Source organism: Euphorbia lathyris, chromosome 2 (assembly GCF_963576675.1).
Source record: "Euphorbia lathyris chromosome 2, ddEupLath1.1, whole genome shotgun sequence".
NCBI lineage: Eukaryota > Viridiplantae > Streptophyta > Magnoliopsida > Malpighiales > Euphorbiaceae > Euphorbia > Euphorbia lathyris.
In genome coordinates, this window is record NC_088911.1 from 95,495,421 (window position 1) to 95,516,190 (window position 20,770).

The window sequence follows — 20,770 nt, forward strand, 5'->3', positions numbered from 1 at the left end:
AGATATCTAGACAGTTACATGGATCCGGTGAAGGAGTTCATTAGGATTGGGACCCGACTTGAGATAACAGCATGGATTAATTTATCTAAAAGTGTCAATTGTTCATCTCATTTGTATTAGTAAGTATAACTAATCCTCACACTCAAACATTCATTAATTAGTGATTCTGGATTATGGAGTTTAGTAGTTTGATTCTGTGCAAGCACGGTCCAACAGGTGAGAGCCTGGGGTGTGTGAGAGCAGGGTTGGGTATCACACAAAGTAATTGCATAATAGTTAATGTCAGATTGAGCATTCGTCACTCCTGATAAATGGGAGATATAACCAAATTGCCGCTTGTGGTGAATTAACTGAAATTCTTGCAAGGTGATAGAGTTAAGAATAGAAATAGAAATTTCACTTAACTTATCTTTCAGAGTGAATTCAACATGTACAAGTAAAACAGACTCTTCATTATTTTTCGCAATTAATTCCATCATACATACAACTTTAATTTTTACAATTTGTGTATTTAGCAATTAATTTGCTCGGTTAATTACGTTTCCATGTTGTAATGTTTCTGCTTTATTTCCCACATTTGTAACCCAAAAACAATTGAAAAAAATTACAAAAATCAATAAAGAAAAAATAAAAACGTCTTTGTGTTTGTTGATTTGATTTTACCAGCCTTAAGGAAAAGGTTTAATCTGTTGACCTATCAAGGTGAAACCCGAAACCAAGAGAGATGTTTTTATTTTCGGTCATTGTAGCCCTCGTCCAACCACTTCATTTTAGAAATCAAGTTTAGATGCAAATTATTTATTCTATTTCTAAAATTACTATTCTACCCTTCGAGAATTAACTTTTCTGGCACGCCATCCACTTATATTTTGATAATTTTTAATCCACAAGCGTATCAAGGTTGAAAATTGGGATACTTCGAAAGTATTGTCAAACTTTTATAACCCAGAAACAATTGAAAAAAATTACAATAATCAATAAAGAAAAAATAAAAAAAACGTCTTTGTGTTTGTTGATTTTATTTTACTAGCCTTAAGAAAAATGTTTAATCAGTTGACCTGTTAAGCTGAAACCGGAAACCAAGAGAAATGTTTTTATTTTCAGTCATTGTAGCCCTTGTCCAACCGCTTCGTTTTAGAAATCAAGTTTAGATGCAAATTATTTATTCTATTTCTAAAATTATTATTATACCCTTCGAGAATTAACTTTTCTGCCATGCCCTCCACTTATATTTTGATAATTTTTAATCCACTAACGTATTAATGTTGAAAATTGGGATACTTCGAAAATATCGTCAAACTTTTTTTAGCAAGCCAAGTGGGATAAGTTACATTTTACTTACTTGGGCTACCAAAAAATTTTGTTTTCAATTAACACTTGTCTTTTGATCTTAGCTAAAATTTTACCTATATATGTACCAAGTTTTTAACCCGCAACATTATTTATTTTTTGGTATTGTGCTTACGTTGTTCTTCTCATATTTTTTTTGTGGTCATTTTACTATTGTTGTCAATTTATTTATGTCAAAATAACAAATGGCAATATTCCATTTTCCCTTTCACATGACACAAGATACATGACAGACATTTGTTTTCGTGTCGTCTGAATATTTTTCGTGACAGTATTTTAACTCTATGTCATCTGAAGGCGTAATTAAAAATGCGCTCGATTCTCAGATGACGTTACGATTACGGTCTTCTGTCATCTCAAAAGAATACGATTTTGATTGAAAAGTCACTTAACCATCAAACGACACTACGAATAAATGACTGTCATTGTTATACGAAAATAAAAAATCCAAAATTTTATACTTAGGCACGCGGAGCAAAAAAATAGCAAAAAATTTAACGCGCGCTCTAAACTCAAAACCCAAAATCGATTCCCCTCTTCTCTCTTTTCTAATTTCATTTCCTTTTTTCTATCTCTACATCTTTCTTCCTCAAACTAAAGATCTCCAAATAGTTTCTCTCTCTTCCCTCCTCTCAACAAAGCTTTGACGGCAACACCTTAGAGCACCCATGATCTCCTTTTTCTACTTTGCTTTATATGTTGTCTTTGTTCCTCCTTTTTCTTCATCTCTTAGAGGATCAATTTTAAAGTCAGAGGTAAGGTTCTCCAGATTTTGAATCGATGGTTTACCTGTTTAATTTATGCTATTAGCGTATATTTCCTCCAGGGTTTATACATGATCACCTACCACATCTACATGTTTAATCTTTTTGTTGTCTTTCTCTCTCTCTAGGCTGATCTAGAGATCCAAGATGATCTTAGTCTCCTTACCCGTGGATCTGGCGAGTTCTGTCCATTTGTTAATGGCCTTCTTGAATTCAAGGTCTGGTAAGAGTGCTCAGGTTCGATCTTATTTTTTTCATTCGTTTTCTTTTAATTTTTTTTATCAATTGTTGATCATGATGGATTTGGCTAATAATTTGGGTTTGTTTTGTAGTTAAAAAGAGAAAACAATTGGTGAAATCTTCTGTTATGGTTACTGCAGGTGCAAATCAGGTACTACCTTTACACATAGTACTTATGCTGCTCATTTTCTTAAGATTTGAATGAGATAACAACTATTTAGGTTAAAAGAGGGGAGTGTGAAATTTAATAATAGATTATCATAAGAATCGCAGAAGATAGTGATATATTTGACCAGTGCATTTGAGTAATATAGGTAATCTGTTCAAAATACTTATAATGCCTGACCATTGAGTAATAAGGCTTTGCAGGTTTCACTAGGTTTAAAGAGGATTAGATATTGTAAGAGCTGCAAAGCATGTGTTAAGGGGTGACCATTGCCCTTCTTTTGGGAACTGTATAGGTGATTACTGTCATTTTTATCACAATTTTCCTTGTTAATTTGAGCAAAGCCATCTCATTTACAAATGGCTTTTGATTTATGATGCATATTTAATACTTTAGAACTGTTAGCTTTGCAAAAGGTATTTATCTGTTTCATAGTACTCTTCTTGAAGAAAGATTTGAACAGAATGATTATGTTGTTGATAAGGGATATGCATGACATGGTTATAGTGTCACTCCGTTGTTGAGAAAGATTTGAACATGATGATTCTGTTATTGCTTCTGTTATGATATCTTGGCCAAGGGACAGATTGTTAATTCAAGTCCTAGATTGTAGTAAGCAATAAAAAGAGGCATATTTATTCGATCCAGTGTATTTTATAGCTAGAGAGGCTAATTCAAGTTTGAAGTTCTAGTTCAATGTTGAATGGATATCATTAGCAGAAAGAAAGTAGTTGGATTTTAATAGTAATAAAAAGTCCACATATAAACACCAACTAACATGTGGACAACAGTATTGATCTCTACCATGTGGACTGAATTTATAAGGCATGTTTTTCATTGCATTGTAATGCATTTCATGGATTGGCTGTCACCCTTTAATAAATATGGGGATAAGATACCAAAATAGGCCTATGGTTTTTTGGAAAAGTATTAATTTATGTTCCACGTATAAAATAGTACTAATATAGGCTTAACGTTTAAAAATGCACCAATTTAGGCCTCGATGATAACGGAATGAGACACGTAATTGATATTACTCCGTTAGAAATCAGAACTTAACGGAGTAATATCAATTACATGTGTCATTCCGTTATCAAGGCCTAAATTGGTACCTTTTTTAAACATTAAGCCTATATTGGTGCTATTTTATTGGTGGGGCATAAATTGGTACTTCCCAAAAAACCATAGGCTCATTTTGGTACCTTATCCCATAAATGTGCTATTATTGAACATTTCTGGTTAAAGAAGGATCTTGAAGGTGGGGAGTATCTATATAGGTTGTAGACACTTTTTGTATATATAATGTTTTTTTAAACATACCTTATGAACCCTTACTTCGTTAGTGTGAAAATAGTTTTCTTTGGTACCTCTAATTGTCTCTGTATGTACTCTGTAAGAGGTGGTGGTGTTGAAAAAATTAACTATTAATTTAAAACAATTAAGGAATTGTTAGTTTGAAGTCCCAATAAATGAGATATCATTTATGTAATTTGTATTAATTAGAGAGCTTTTCATGTAATTTGTAAATTATAAAAAAAAAAAAAATGTGAAAGTTGGACCACCGAAATTGGTGGTCCAAGTCAAAATAATGGGCAGCAGCAATTTGCTGCTGCCTAATTAATTGGGTAGGCCAGCAATTATTGCTGGCCTTATCCCCTCCTTGGCTTATAAAGCCAAGGAGATGCTTCCTTAATTTTTGGATTTTGAGGGATTAGAAATTTAGGTGGTAAGGAGAGAATTGTGAGTATTGAAAGAGAGTAATTTATATATGCAGTATTGTGTATTTGTTAAGAGAGGGTAGTTCTATTCTTTTGGGGAAAGACAAAATAGTAAAGATAATTAATTCGGGTATTTTGGGAAACACCTGAGTGTACTATTTTTGTTTTTATCTCATTGTAACACCCTCTTGTAAACCTCACAATTCAATAAAATTATTTTATCGTTTCCGCTAAATTGTCGCAATCCTGAAAAATTCCCAACAGGTGGCTGATGTTAGTTGAAATTGTCTTGTCCAACTAGAATCATGCCACTTATTGTGCTTTAGAATTTCATGCTTGTATCAAAGTAGCTCTTTGATCAGATAAAGTTTCAATTTAACTTGCATATTGTGTAATCTTGCAACTGACAAGAGGCTTTTTATTTATTTATTTACTTACCATTTATGCTTCTCTATTTTATAGACCGTTTTTAGGTTGTTTTCCTTCTCAAGGTGTTGTTCTGAATGTGTTTCTTTTCTTTCTTAACACACAGGATTGTTGGAAAAGAATACTACAGATGGTTTGTATTTGATGTTCCTGTTAAGACTATTCATTGTGAAACTCAAAATGCAGATCAGAAAGTCAGAGGGAGACACTTCTGCTCTTGCTCTATTAGCTTCGAATTATGCAAATTCATCTGACTCTGAGGATGAGATGGCTGAACCAGTTGCATCACAGTCTGCCGTGTGTACATTAGAGGGGTCAATAAAGGACCATGACAAGGTAACAATTGCTATGCTTATTTATAGTGTGTTTGGTTGTCTTAATACATTACTCGAATCCCATAATTCATTTCTTCCACACTTCCCTCTAATCAAACACACCATTAAGGTTGGCTCTATTTTGTTGTTTCCTAATATTTTTATTCTATTCCATATGAGCACCTGAATGATCCACTTCACATCTTAATCAAAGCAGATTTGCCTTGATAAGCACCAAAAAGATGATTTTGGTTTTACCACACTTGGGCAACTTGATGAAGTCACAGAGCCCAGTCCAGCAGATGGCCCAATACCAGATGACACAAGCAAAGCCAAAAGTGTGTGCATCACCACATGAATATTAGTTGACAGCTGGCATTCTGTTATGCTTCCCTTTCCTTTGCTTTTTGCGTGTCCTGTTTTAGTATAAATAAGACTGTTGTACCTCCATTAAAACCCCAAGAAGAAAGTTATTGATATTCTCAATCAAAGCTTGATTATGTCTTCTTCAATTTATTCTGTTTAGATTTATCATGGTATCAGAGCATTTTATTGCTCATTTCCGCTGATTATTCTCTCACTCTGTTCTTCTCTTTATTCCTTTCTTATATTCTTCTTCTCATGGCAAACACACCTGGAAATCCTTATTTTCTTTCAGCAAATGAAAATCCTTCATTATTGCTGTGTTCATCAGTTCTTGATGGCTCTAACTACCATCAATGGTCGAGGTCGTTGAAGATGGCCTTAATATGGGTTCGTAGATGGTTCTATCGCTGTACCCACAGATCCAGAAGATGTCAACTATACATCATATCAAAGGTGCAATAACATGGTGTTATCATGGATAACCAGATCCGTTTCTGATTCGATTGCACAAAGTATTATATGGATTGACTCTGCTACTGATGTGTGGACTGATCTCAAGGATAGGTTTTCTCAAGGGGATAATATCAGGATTTCTGAACTCCAGAAAGAAATGCAAGCTTTACAGCAAGGTGCCTGTTAATTCATATTTCACTCAGCTTAAAATATTGTGGGATGAATTAGCAAATTATAGACCCTTACATAAATGTGCCTGTGATCCTTTGTGTAGTTGTGGTGCTATTAGGATTTTTAGAACATATCAAGAGTCAGATAGGGTCATTACCTTCTTGCAGGGTCTTAACCCAAATTTCTCTAATATATGCTCTCAAATCCTTCTCCAAGAACCCTTACCCACTTTAAATCGTGTATTTGCTCTTGCAATACAGCATGAAAGACATTTGAATATCAACTCTGTTCAAACTCAAACTGTTGAACCAACTGCCTTTGTAGCATAGGCCTTTGTACCGAAATATTCCACCACAAAACAGTTCACTCCCTATAAGAAAAACTATCAAGACAATTCGAAGCCTCCTATTTGTTCTTATTGTGGAAAAGAGGGTCACATGGAAGGTTCATGTTATCAAAAACATGGTTTCCCCCTGGCTATGGTTCTAAGAATGCTAATAAAAAGACATTTGCAAAAGCTAATCAGATCCAGCAGCCACAAGTTCAATCTCCAGATTGGTAGAATGAACAGGAGGAGATTTCCCATGATACTCCCACATCAAATGATGAAGAACCTATCACACTTACTAGGAATCAATTCAATCACATCATGAGCATGATTCCTGCCTCTCAAAGTCAGTCTACTCAGGGAGGGAGTAGCAGCAATTCTCACACAGCTACGGCCAATAGCAGTCACAAAGTAACATATACTGGTATTTCCCTTTTTACTCCAAATAGCACAGTAAATGCTGCATCTAGTTGGATTGTTGATACAGGGGCCACGGATCATGTCATTTGTGATTTGGGATATTTTGAACAATATGAAGAAGTGACAGATTTCAGGGTCCAATTACCTAATGGGGTCACTGTGCCAGTCACTCACACTGGGACTGTGAGGCTGATGCGGACATTCTAACTGGGATCAACAATCACACACGCCTTGGCGGATCTCCTCTCGGCGTTCCCACCGAGGTTGTATCTAGGAGGGCGGATCCCCTTAACACGCGAGCGGGGCGGATCTAGGCGTACGCCATGAGGCGTACCAACAACTTCATTGGGCGGATCTCAAGTTTACTTCCTGCCGAAGGAATTCACCAACAACCTCTAACGCTCCGTACCTGCACCTCTGTACCTGTTGTCTGGGCGCATTACCTATCTTACCCTCTTATTATTAACTGTATTGTAACCCTAGTAGGGGTAGTCCCTGTCCTTTGCTTATCTTTTAGAGGTTGTATTTAAACCCTCATTTTGTAAGGATATGGCAACTTTTATCAATGAACTATCATTTCTCTTTGAGATTAAGGTTTATACCTTTGTTTATCGGGATTCACTCCTTCTAGTCTAGCTAGAGAAGAAGATCTTTGTTGGTTTACGATTAAAACCTCCATTTATCGTTTTCAATCTGTATCAGTTGGTATCAGAGCCAATCGTTTCCTGACCCGAAACTTCTTTTGGCAATGGTTCAACCCCGACAACCGTAAGATTCCATGAAAACCAGTGACCGGAGATATGAGGAGTTGAGAGAGCACCTCGCGGAACAAATCCAGGCCAGCCTTGAGCGGCAGAAACAAAACGACCAACGATTCCAGGAGCTAACCGCTTCCCTGGAAAACCTCAGAATGGAGATCCGTGCAGTGGTCAGACCAGCCACCGGGGAGTCCGACCAGAGAAGGGAAGGAGTTCTTGAACCACGACCCCAAAGGCAACCCACGCCACCTCGACTGCCATTGACAAATGTCCAACTTCCACAAATGGGTCCTAGGGATCCTGAGGTAAGAAGACCCAACTTTGTCCTTGTGCATAACGCTGATAGCGATAATGATGATTTTGAGGATCTTGGGAATAATGGTGCCTTTAGAAATATGAGGGATGTTGGTCCGATTGATAACAGGCATGTGGGTATGGCTAGGGCAGAACCAGACCTAGGAAACTTTGATAGAGATGACGCCTTTAAGCTAAAAATAGATTTACCATCTTTTGGTGGCGAGCTGGATATAAAGGGATTCTTAGATTGGTTATCAGAAGTTGAACGTTTCTTTGAGTATGCTGGGATTCCTGATGAGAGGAAAGTAAGGCTGGTGGCGTATCGCCTGAAGGGTGGCGCATCAGTTTGGTGGGATTAGATGAGGGAAGAAAGAAGAAGAGGGGGCAGAGATCCGATTAGATCTTGGCTACGGATGAAGGCGATGCTGAGGGAGCGGTTCTTACCGCCGGACTACGAACAGTATATCTACAGCTCCTACAGAGGATGCTCTCAAGGGACCCGAAGTGTCCATAAGTATACTTCTGAGTTCTTAAGGCTTTCGGCGAGAGCCAACCTGTCTGAAACTGAAAGCCAAAAGACCTCTAGGTATCTAGAAGGGTTGAGATACAACATCCAGGATCGTATTGGCACACAGATGGTGGTTAGAGTACAAGATGCTAGGAATTTAGCCCTCAAGGCTGAGTCCCAACTGACCGAGAGATCCAGGAGATCCGCCACTACTGAGTATGCGCCTGGAGGAAGAGATAACGTGAAGTCTTACGACAAAGGCAAGCAGGTGGCGAGTGCTAGTGGGGCCAAGGTTAACAGTGTGGGAAGGGGATCCGTTGGAGATACTAGACCATACAAAGAAGCACCTATACCACCCAAGAGCAACAATCCGTATGCAAGGCCAGCACCTTTCAAATGTTTTCGGTGCAATGAGCCAGGACATAGATCCAATGAGTGTCCTAGAAGGAAGAGCGCCAACATGGTGGAGAGGTACGAAGATGACTATGACGAAGAGGATGAAGTATTTTGTGAACCCTTGGGGGAAGATGATGAGGTGGTGGGTGAAGAGAGGTACGCCATCCATGTGGTACGACGTTTGTTAGTCTCCAGCCGGATAGAGGGCGATCAAAGGCACCGACTATTCAGAACCCGCTGTCTTGTGAAGGGTGGGCGATGTAATGTGATAATAGATAGTGGGAGCCAAGAGAACATTGTGAGTAGCAGCGGCGTTCAGAATTTCGGGTTGTTGGTAGAGGCGCACCCTGATCCCTACAGGGTGGGATGGATCAAGAACGTTGGCGAGTTGAGGGTGACCCAGAGATGCAAGGTACCGATTGAGATTGGTAACTATCATGATGAAGTCTGTTGTGACGTGGTCGATATGGACGCATGCCACCTATTGTTGGGCCGACCCTGGCAGTTTGATAACAACGCCACCCACGCCGGAAGAGAGAACACTTACAGATTTGTGAAGAATGGGGTGAAGTTTGTCCTTACACCAATGGTGAGAGAGCCAAAGGCCGACGAGAAGTCTACCTTGGTAGTCTGTCCTACACACAAATCGTTTGTCAGCGAATGTGAAGAAAGCCAAATGGTATATGTGGTAATGGTTAAGGCGAATCACGAATCCGCCCAAAGGGACGAAAGGGAAATGCCGAATGAAGTGACCCGCCTACTTGGCGAGTATCAAGATCTATTCCCCGACGAACTGCCGAGTGGGTTACCACCTTTGAGGGACATCCAACATCATATCGATCTTGTGCCCGGGGCTAGTTTACCAAGCCTCCCACATTATCGAATGAGCCCAAAGGAGAATGATGTCATGAGACAAAAGGTGGAGGAACTCATCGAGATAGGATACGTTAGGGAGAGTATGAGTCCTTGCGTTGTTCCAGCTTTACTTACACCAAAGAAGGATGGGTCTTGGCGGATGTGTGTTGACAGTAGGGCTATTAACAAGATCACCATCAAGTATAAGTTCCCGATCCCAAGGTTGGATGACATGTTGGACCAACTTGGCGGATCTCGAGTCTTCTCCAAGATTGATCTCAGGAGTGGGTATCATCAGATACGAATCCGATCTGGGGATGAGTGGAAGACTGCCTTCAAGACAAGAGATGGATTGTATGAATGGTTAGTTATGCCCTTTGGGATGACCAACGCCCCTAGCACTTTTATGAGACTGATGAATCAGGTGCTTCGCCCAGTAATTGGGAAGTTCGTAGTTGTGTATTTCGACGACATTTTGATCCACAGCTAGACCTTGGCGGAACATAAAGAGCACTTGCAGACCGTGTTTGACCTGTTAAGGAAACACCAATTATACGCCAACACCAAGAAGTGTGACTTTGTCATGGAGAGCTTAGTTTTCCTTGGATTCGTGGTCAGTGGGAATGGAATCCATGTTGATGGGGAGAAGGTAAGAGCCATCCGAGAATGGCCTACCCCGAGAAACGTGGGGGATATCAGGAGTTTTCATGGGCTAGCAACGTTCTATCGCCGATTCATTAAGAACTTCAGTTCCATAGTGGCCCCGTTAACAGAATGCTTGAAGAAAGGAAAGGGGTTCGAGTGGGCGGACGCCCAAGAAGAGAGCTTCGCCTTGATCAAGGAAAAGCTGAGTACAGCGCCAGTGCTGGCGTATCCCGATTTTGACAAATTGTTTGAAGTTCAGTGTGATGCCAGTGGAATTGGGATTGGTGGTGTCTTGATGCAAGAAAAGAGGCCCATTGCCTACTTCAGTGAGAAGCTCTGTGAGGCACGGCAAAGGTGGGCAACGTATGATCAAGAGTTTTATGCTGTAGTGAGGGCATTGAAAGTATGGGAACATTACTTGGTGGGAAAAGAGTTCATCCTCTACACTGACCATCAAGCTCTCAAATACCTGGGAAGTCAGAAGCAACTTCGAAGCGCCATGCACGCCCGGTGGTCTGCCTTCATAGATAAGTTCCCCTATAAGCTTATCTATAAGGCGGGAAAACAGAACATAGTGGCGGACGCTTTGAGTCGGAGGATTGCACTAATAAAAACAGTCAACCTGGAGACCGATTGTTTCGAACACATCAGAGGAGAGTACCTGGCGGATCCTGACTTTGGAAGTATCTGGGAGAAGTGCTAGCGCCAACCTGGGGATGGGGCGTATCACTTAATGGATGAGTATCTAATGAGGGGCAACCAACTTTGTTTACCCTGCGCTTCTATCCGCGAGAAGGTGGTCCGAGATCTACATGGCGGATCCCTGGGGGGCATTTTGGGCGAGACAAGACATATGCAGCAGTGAGTTCCCGTTATTTCTGGCCCAAAATGAGAAGAGATGTGGCGTACCTGGTAGAACGATGCTATATCTGCCAGACCGCCAAGGGACACGCTATAAATGCTGGCTTACAGCTACCCTTGCCTGTACCAGAAACCATATAGGAGGATCTGTCCATGGATTTTGTCCTAAGGTTACCCAGAACTCAAAGAGGCATGGATTCCATCTTTGTGGTTGTTGACCGGTTTTCGAAAATGGCACACTTCATACCATGCCGTAAGACTAACGATGCCTCAGCGACTGCCAAGCTATTCTTCAAAGAGGTTGTCAGATTACATGGTGTACCAAAGAGCATTGTCTCAGACCGTGACACAAAGTTCCTGAGTCACTTCTGGCGGACCTTGTGGGCTCTTTTTGATACTTCTCTGAAGTTTAGTACCACCGCCCACCCTCAGACAGACGGACAGACAGAAGTGGTCAATCGGACTCTGGGAAACTTACTGCGCAGCAAATGTAAGGATAAGCCCAGGATGTGGGACGTGGTTTTAGCACAAGCTGAGTTCGCCTACAATGGATCTGTACACTCGGGAACTGGGAAGTCACCCTTTGAGGTAGTATACACTAAGACCCCGAATCACGTCCTTGATATAGCCCATCTTCCCAAAGGAAACGTGACTGCAAACCAGCTAGCCAGAGACTATGTCCAGATGCACCAAGAGGTGAAGGAGACTCTTGAGGAGAGAAACCAGAAACTAAAGGCTAAGGCGGATGAGCACCGCAGGGACCTACAGTTCGAAGTGGGAGATGAGGTTATGGTTCACTTGGGAAAAGAGAGGCTCGCCAACGCCACAAGCAGCAAGCTTCGACCGAGAAAGTACGGGCCATATAAGATCACCAAGAAGGTCAATGCCAACGCCTATCACATAGCTTTGCCAAACTGGCTTGGTAAAGTCTCACCGGCGTTCAATGTTCGTGACCTTAGCCCGTGGAAGTCAGATGGCCCTTTGGAGAACAACACAGACCAGCCAGTACCGAATTCTTTTAAAGAAGGAGAGAATGATGCGGACATCCTAACTGGGATCAACAATCACACGCACCTTGGCGGATCTCCTCTCGGCGTTCCCACTGAGGTTGTATCTAGGAGGGCGGATCCCCTTAACACGCGAGCGGGGCGGATCTAGGCGTACGCCATGAGGCGTACCAACAACTTCATTGGGCGGATCTCAAGTTTACTTCCTGCCGAAGGAATTCACCAACAACCTCTGACGCTCCGTACCTGCACCTCTGTACCTGTTGTCTGGGCGCATTACCTATCTTACCCTCTTATTATTAACTGTATTGTAACCCTAGTAGGGGTAGTCCCTGTCCTTTGCTTATCTTTTAGAGGTTGTATTTAAACCCTCATTTTGTAAGGATATGGCAACTTTTATCAATCAACTATCATTTCTCTTTGAGATTAAGGTTTATACCTTTGTTTATCGGGATTCACTCCTTCTAGTCTAGCTAGAGAAGAAGATATTTGTTGGTTTACGATTAAAACCTCCATTTATCGTTTTCAATCTGTATCAGAGGCTTAGTACGAATTTAGTATTGTCTAATGCTTTATATGTCCCTCAATTCCAGTATAATTTACTGTCTACAAGCAAGTTAACACATGATTCTCAAATTTGTCTAATCTTCACATCACAACATTGTGTAATTCAGGATATGACTATGAACATGAGAATTGGATATGCTAAGTTAGAATGTGGCCTCTACCAGCTGGTTCAACCTCTTCCACAGTTCCGAATGACAGTTGCATCAGTCACAGTTCACCCTGAATTTCCACTATGGCATGCCAGGCTGGGACACCCCTCTTCTTTTAGAAGCAGCATTTTACAACAGTATTTACCTACAGCTAGTTTACTTTGCAATAAACCATGTGATACATGTCACTTTGCAAAACAGAAAAAAAGAAGTTTCTCTTTAAGCTCATCTCTAGCATTATCCGTTTTTCATACTATTCATGTAGACATTTGGGGGCCTGTCAAACATTCAGTTGCCGGCTTTCATATTTTTTGATAATTGTAGATGATCACAGCCGTTTTGTGTGGTTATATTTGATGAAATATAAATCTGAGGTTAGGGATGCCATTGTTTCTTTTTGTTCTTATGTTCGTACTCAGTTTCAATTATCAATCAACATTATTCGTTCGGACAATGGACAGGAATTCAATATGCCCCAATTTTATGCAGAGCAGGGCATTACTCATCAGCTCAGTTGTGTTGACACTCCACAACAGAATGGCATTGTGGAGCGCAAACACCAGGACATTATCAATGTGGCTAGGGCACTTCTCTTTCAAAGCAATTTACTTGTTGCATATTGGACTGAAGTAGTTTCTCATGCTGTTTTTCTTATTAACAGGCTACCAACAAATGCTACAGCAAAGTCCATTCCTTATTTCCTTCTCTACAAACAAAACCCAAATTGGCACAATCTTAAAGTTTTTGGTTGTTTATGTTTTGCCTCCACCATTGACAGGGACAAAACAAAGTTCACTTCTAGAGCCAGCAGATGCATTTTTCTGGGTTTCAAGAATGGGATTAAAGGTTTTAAGGTTTTGGATCTTCATTCCAATCACATCTTCATTTCTCGAGATGTCTACTTTTATGAAGATGTTTTTCCCTATTCTCTTCCTACCACAGATCAACAATCACCATCCCCTCTAATTCCTGAACCAGGTCCTTTGGATGAATTAGAGGATACAATTCCTTCTCCCCCACCTTCACCACATACTACATTACCCCCTCCTATCATTCCCTCATCACCCACTGATAATATAACCCTTCCTCTTCGACGCACCACTAGATCAACACATCCCCCTACCTACCTTAATGATTATCACCTTACAGCTTCAGTTGCCTCTGTCCATAGCAATCACACTCATCCTCATCATATTTCCAAATTTATCTCCTATGAAGCCCTCTCTGATGCCAAACGAACTTTTTCCCTTAACATTCTCAATAGTACAGAACCTTCCTCGTATAAAGAAGTAGTCAAACACGCTCATTGGCAAGCTGCTATGAAGTTAGAGTTGGAAGCTCTCGAAACTAATCATACTTGGATCCTCACTCCATTGCCCCCTAATAAAACAACAATTGGTTGTCGGTGGATCTTCAAAACAAAATATAATGCTGATGGCTCCCTGGATAAACACAAAGCACGATTGGTCGCCAAAGGATACACACAACAGGCTGGAATTGATTTTACAGATACATTTGCACCTGTGGCAAAAATCACCACAATCCGTTTATTCCTAGCTCTTGCTGCCTCACAGATGTGGATCCTTGAACAAATGGATATCAATAATGCCTACTTAAATGGTGACTTGGTCGAAGAAGTATATATGGATGTCCCACCAGGATGCTTTGTTCCTGTTTCTAACCCCCCTATGGTTTGCAAACTGCAAAAATCACTTTATGGTCTTCGTCAGGCGGGGCGGCAGTGGAATCTCAAACTCAAGGATGCCTTATTTCAATTTGGTATGAAACAATGTTTCTCAGACCCTTCCTTATTTATTCATGCTACCAATGATTCCTTCTTAGCTGTGTTAGTCTATGTTGATGGCTTACTTGTTGCAAGCAATTGTCAAAACACTATTACCCAAGTCAAAGCTCATCTTCACCAGTTATTCAAATTAAAAGACTTGGGACCCCTGCAATATTTCCTCGGTTTTGAAGTGGCTCGTAATACCCAGGGCATCCATCTCTGTCAACGAAAATATGTGCTTGAACTACTTGATCATAGTGGATTCACACATTCCAAGCCTGTAGACACACCAGCATTGCCACATTTTAAGCCTGATCCTCATGCTCTCCCTCTTACAGATATTACTGGTTATAGACAAATCATTGGTAAACTTCTCTATCTCACTCACACCAGGCCAGAACTCTCTTATATTGTCGGACAATTATCACAACATCTTTCTCAGCCAACATCTGATGACTTAACCCGAGCACATAGAGTCATGCGTTATATCAAAAAATCACCTGGCCAGGGACTCTTCTTTCCTACTCAAAACACACTGCAATTGAAGGCATTTACAGATTCTGACTGGGCCACCTGCCCTGAAACTCGAAGATCTATCACTGGATTCTGTGTATTCTTAGGGACTGCTTTGATAGCTTGGCGGTCTAAGAAACAATCTACCATCTCTCGCAGCTCTTCAGAGGCCGAGTACAGAGCAATGGCACATTGCACTTGTGAGCTTCAATGGCTACTTTACCTCCTCAATGACTTTGCAATTTCCCATCCACAGCCTGCCATGCTCTATTGTGACAATCAATCAGCGTTACACATAGCTCAGAACCCTGTCTTCCACGAGCGCACCAAACACATCGAAATTGATTGTCATCTCGTTCGTCAAAAGTTTGAAGAGAAAATCATTCATTTGCTTCCCATTCGCTCTGTCAACCAAATCGCTGACATCTTCACCAAAGCCCAGCATTTACCGGCACTTGAAGCTTTCATGTTCAAGCTTGGCATTTGCGATATATACAGGCCAACCTTGAGGGGGGGTGATAAGCACCAAAAAGATGATTTTGGTTTTACCACACTTGGGCAACTTGATGAAGTCACAGAGCCCAGTCCAGCAGATGGCCCAATACCAGATGACACAAGAAAAGCCAAAAGTGTGTGCATCACCACATGAATATTAGTTGACAGTTGGCATTCTGTTATGCTTCCCTTTCCTTTGCTTTTTACGTGTCCTGTTTTAGTATAAATAAGACTGTTGTACCTCCATTAAAAACCCAAGAAGAAAGTTATTGATATTCTCAATCAAAGCTTGATTATGTCTTCTTCAATTTATTCTGTTTAGATTTATCATGCCTGCTGATATCTTCTTTATGAATCTTAATTCTTAATGTATGAGATTCTTATCTTATATCTGTTGTAACCGCTAAATGATCGGATTCAAATTATATCTTGACTTTAGTCTGTCCTTGCTAAGGCAGAAGAATTTATTTTTAAGCTTCCACGGGGTACACCATATGCCGACTTTAGTCTTACAATATTTGCTTATGTGTATGCTACCTATTGTGTGAAAATTGTGAGGATACGTGTGATTCATTCGTCTTATTGTTTGTAAGAATAAAAATTGATATAGGTCTTATGGTTGTTTGTCAGAGGTTGTTACCTCCAAGAAGGGGAGGAGCTAAAGATGAATATTAGTGCAAACTCTTTCAAGTAAGACTTGTGTAGACTCTTTCAAGTTGTTTATTTGACTTACCTTTTATTTTCAAATAACATAGTTGATCACTTGGTTGGATATCAATTTCAAAATATCAGCCTTGTTGGAAATGTGCCTTAGTTAATTTATTATGAGATAATGTTTTATTTAATTATTTTGAATTCAGGAGAAGTTATTTAGTTATTGCATATGTTTAGGAGAAGTTATGGAAGTCAGTTGTAACTGATGTCTGTATTTCTGTATATATTTCCTGAAGTTCAATAGAAGTTTAAGTTGGTTCCAAACTCTTAAATATTAAATACTACAAATTTGTATCAGAGTATATTATCTCGAGGGATCTGTGAGAATGGAAGCAGATGCAATATCTTTTAATCAGGTTGCTGCACCAGTTTTTGATGGCCAGAATTATCAAGCTTGGGCTATTAAAATGAAGGTCTATCTTGAAGCATTGGATCTTTGGGAGGCTGTAGAAGAAGATTATGAAGTTGCTCCGCTTCCACTAAATCCAACAATGGCACAGATAAAGAATCATAAGGAGAGAAAGACAAGGAAGTCAAAAGCTAAAGCCTGTCTTTTTTCTTCTGTTTCCAACACCATATTTACTAGAATTATGAGTCTGGAATCAGCAAAAGAAATATGGGACTACATCAAGAAGGAGTACCAGGGAAATGAAAGAACCAAGAACATGCAGGTGCTCAATTTGATTAGAGAATTTGAGATGTTGAAGATGAGAGAGTCAGAAACAATTAAAACTATTGTGACAAGTTGCTGGGCATTGTTAACAAAGTCAGGCTGCTTGTTAAGGAGTTCTCTGATGAGAGAATTGTCCAAAAAATCCTTGTTACTTTGCCTGAAAAATATGAGTCTAAGATTTCTTCTTTGGAGGAGTCTAAAGATCTGTCAAACATATCTTTGGCAGAATTAGTAAATGCTTTACAGGCTCAAGAGCAAAGGATGAGAAAAGAAGAAATGGTAGAGGGTGCTTTCAAGGCCAAAACTGAAAGTTCAGGAGGCAGCCCAGACAAAAATTACAAGGAGAAGAAGAATAACAAGTTCAGCAGTGATAACAAAAATGATGTGAGCACACCTTGCCCATATTGCAAGAAGATGAATCATATGGCAAAAAGATGCTGGTGGCGGCCTGACATCAAGTGCAGGAAATGTGGTAATATGGGCCACATGGAAAAGGTTTGCAGATCACAACAAACTGAAGCCGCAAAAGTTACAGAAGAACAAGATGAATAGAAACTTTTTGTGGCAACGTGTTTTGCAATTAACAACACCTCCATTGATGCGTGGTTGATAGATAGTGGTTGCACAAATCACATGACCAACGATCAAACTCTTTTCACAGAAATAGATAAAACTCTCATTTCTAAAGTCAAAATTGGAAATGGTGAGTTTATCTCAGTGAAAGGAAAAGGAACAGTGGGCATTGAAAGCTTAGCAGGTGTAAAACATATAACTAATGTTTTATACGTGCCTGACATTGATCAAAACTTGCTTAGAGTTGGACAGCTTGTTGAAAAGGGCTTCAAAGTTATTTTTGAAGACAAGTGGTGCTTCATCAAGGATACAAGGGGCAAAGATGTGTTTAAAGTGAAGATGAAAGCCAAAAGTTTTGCCTTGAATTTGATGGAGGATGAGCAAGCAATACCAGCAAGTCATGTTAGCAATCAACTTACAACACCTTACACACCACAATAGAACGGTGTAAGTGAGAGAAAGAATCGGAGTGTCATGAAGATGGCTAAATGCATGCTTCATGAAAAGGAATTGCCAAAAAGTCTTTGGGCGGAAGCAGCGAGTACTGCAGTTTTTCTACTAAACAAGCTGCCCACTAGAGCTGTGCAAGGAAAAACATCATTTGAGGCATGGTTCAGCACTTCAAAAGCTTACAGAATTTTCCAACCACAAAATGGGAAAATTATTGTGAGCCGAGATGTCAAGTTCATGGAAGATAAACAATGGAGTTGGGAGGAGTCACTTGAAAGGCAATCTCCAACAAATTTGCAGATTCTTGATGAAAAGATCGATGATGTTCCTGTTCGTGGCACAAGATCTCTATCTGATATCTATGAAAGAAGTAATGTTGCTGTTTTTGAGCCTTCGGAATTTAAAGAAGCCGAGAAGGATGACAAATGGATAGAAGCCATGAAAGAGGAGCTTCGTATGATTGAGAAGAATGACACTTGGGAGCTAGTTGACTTGCCTCAAAATAGAAAGAAAATTGGAGTTAAATGGGTTTTCAGAACCAAACTCAATGCTGATGGTTCTGTCAACAAACACAAAGCGAGGCAAGTTGTTAAAGCGTACAGTCAAGTTTTTAGTGTGGATTTTTCAGAAACTTTCGCTCCTGTTGCACGCTTAGACACCATCAGAATGTTATTGGCATTGGCTGCACAAAATGGGTGGAAGCTTTACCAATTGGATGTTAAATCAGCCTTTCTAAATGGCTATCTTCATGAAGAAATTTTTGTTGAGCAGCCAGAAGGTTTTGTAAATACTAAGGCAAGGAGGAGTTTGTTGGAAATGTGCCTTAGTTAATTTATTATGAGATAATGTTTTATTTAATTATTTTGAATTCAGGAGAAGTTATTTAGTTATTGCATATGTTTAGGAGAAGTGATGGAAGTCAGTTGTAACTGATGTCTGTATTTCTGTATATATTTCCTGAAGTTCAATAGAAGTTTAAGTTGGTTCCAAACTCTTAAATATTAAATACTACAAGCCTGATGTTCGAAAGCTGAAAATTCCTTTAACTAGATTTGAGACAGCTGTGACTTTTCGCAATACAACAACAACAACAAAGCCTTAGTCCCGAAATGATTCGGGGTCGGCTAACATGAACCATCATATAAAACCGTGAAAATCAAGTCGTGTCAGCGACACAGATTCGCTCCCTCCACTCCGTCCTATCCACTACCATATTTTCCTCAATTCCCAATAAACTCATATCACTCTCGATCACCCTCCTCCAAGTTTGCTTAGGTCTTCCCCTACCCCTCACCACTACATCCCTTTGCCACTCTTCGGTTCTCCTAACCGGCGCATCAAGCGCTCTACGTCTCACATGGCCAAACCACCTTAGTCGGTTTTCTCTCATTTTATTCTCAATAGATGTGACCCTTACTTTTGTCCTAATTATTTCATTACGCACCCGGTCCTTTCTCGTGTGACCACACATCCATCTCAACATACGCATCTCCGCCACCGACATCTTATGGATGTGGCAGTGTTTCACTGCCCAACACTCCGTACCATATAACAATGCTGGTCTAATTGCCGTCCGGTAGAATTTTCCCTTCAATCTATTAGGCATGCCGGGATCACAAAGGAAACCCGTAGCACTCTTCCACTTCGACCAACCAGCTTTAATCCTATGGGCAACATCTCCATCTACTTCTCCATCCGTTTGGATAATAGATCCTAAATACCGGAAGCAATCCGAGGCCTGAACAACTCTCCCATCTAGGGTGATTGTCCCTGCCTCCCTACTCCTACGGCCGCTAAACTTACACTCCAAATATTCTGTCTTACTTCGACTCAACTTAAAGCCTCTAGATTCTAGAGTTTGCCTCCATAGTTCCAACTTCATCTCCACTCCTTCTTTCGTCTCATCAACCAACACAATATCATCTGCAAACAGCATGCACCATGGTATACCATCTTGAAGTGAACTTGTTAGTTCATCCATAACGATGGCAAAAAGATCTAGCTTATTGTGACTTTTCGCAATAAGAAAAAAAAAACATCTAGCTTTGCAAGCTCTAATATATTGTAGGCTTGAACTTCATTAGACTTTGGAATTTGTAGTTGTTAACTTATGTATATGTTGAAAGCAGATAAATTACACATTTTACCTTGTGCCAATACAGTCTCACAAATTTTGGCCAAAAGATCAACTTTGGCAGCGTGATCTTGCACGAGTTATGGAAGTCCACAGAGAATGGGCACAACAAGCAATGATATTGAAGGCATGAGCGAGTTTTTGTTAGGATCAAGTTAATGTTAGCTTAAGTTATGCACATTATGGTACATTGGTGATTTTATTGTTTTTAAGTCAAATTGCGTACATGTAAAGTTTTATATGTGCGATTTGTGCACATTTTTGTGTATGTACAAGTTTAATGTCATATATAAAGGTTATTTATACATTATTTGCATTATGTTGGGATTGCACTTTGGTTATATATACAGGTTTATGAAAGAGGTAAAAAAAATAGAAAAACGGTATATATGACATAGAATTGGTACTAAAACTGTAATGTGACATTCCTTAACTTGACAGATATGTCTAGATATATTGTCATTTGAATGTTAATATTTGACAGAATTTAATACAATTTATGTCATGTGAATTATGTTATGATGACAGTCTGAAAACAAAAACTGTCATAACATTAACATAACAACTTCATTTTAACTTAATATTTTGACAGATTATTTAAAAATGATGTCATGAGAACATATATTCGGTGACAGTTGTTATTAGATAATCCGTCATATAATTAGTGATAAGA

General features: G+C 39.8%; 1 long non-coding RNA gene across 3 annotated transcripts; it reads left to right on the forward strand.

Moving 5' to 3' along the window:
- The first annotated feature begins 1,950 nt into the window (after positions 1-1,950).
- Positions 1,951-16,443, forward strand: LOC136220730 (uncharacterized). Of its 3 annotated transcripts, none has more exons than XR_010684695.1 (5): positions 1,951-2,105; positions 2,243-2,351; positions 2,447-2,505; positions 4,771-5,000; positions 16,184-16,443. It is a non-coding gene; the product is annotated as an uncharacterized lncRNA (long non-coding RNA). The 3 variants fall into 3 exon arrangements; XR_010684693.1 differs by lacking the exon at positions 16,184-16,443 and adding an exon at positions 5,196-5,490; XR_010684694.1 differs by lacking the exon at positions 16,184-16,443 and adding an exon at positions 5,196-5,490 and having other exon boundaries at positions 2,243-2,337.
- Positions 16,444-20,770: the final 4,327 nt, after the last annotated feature.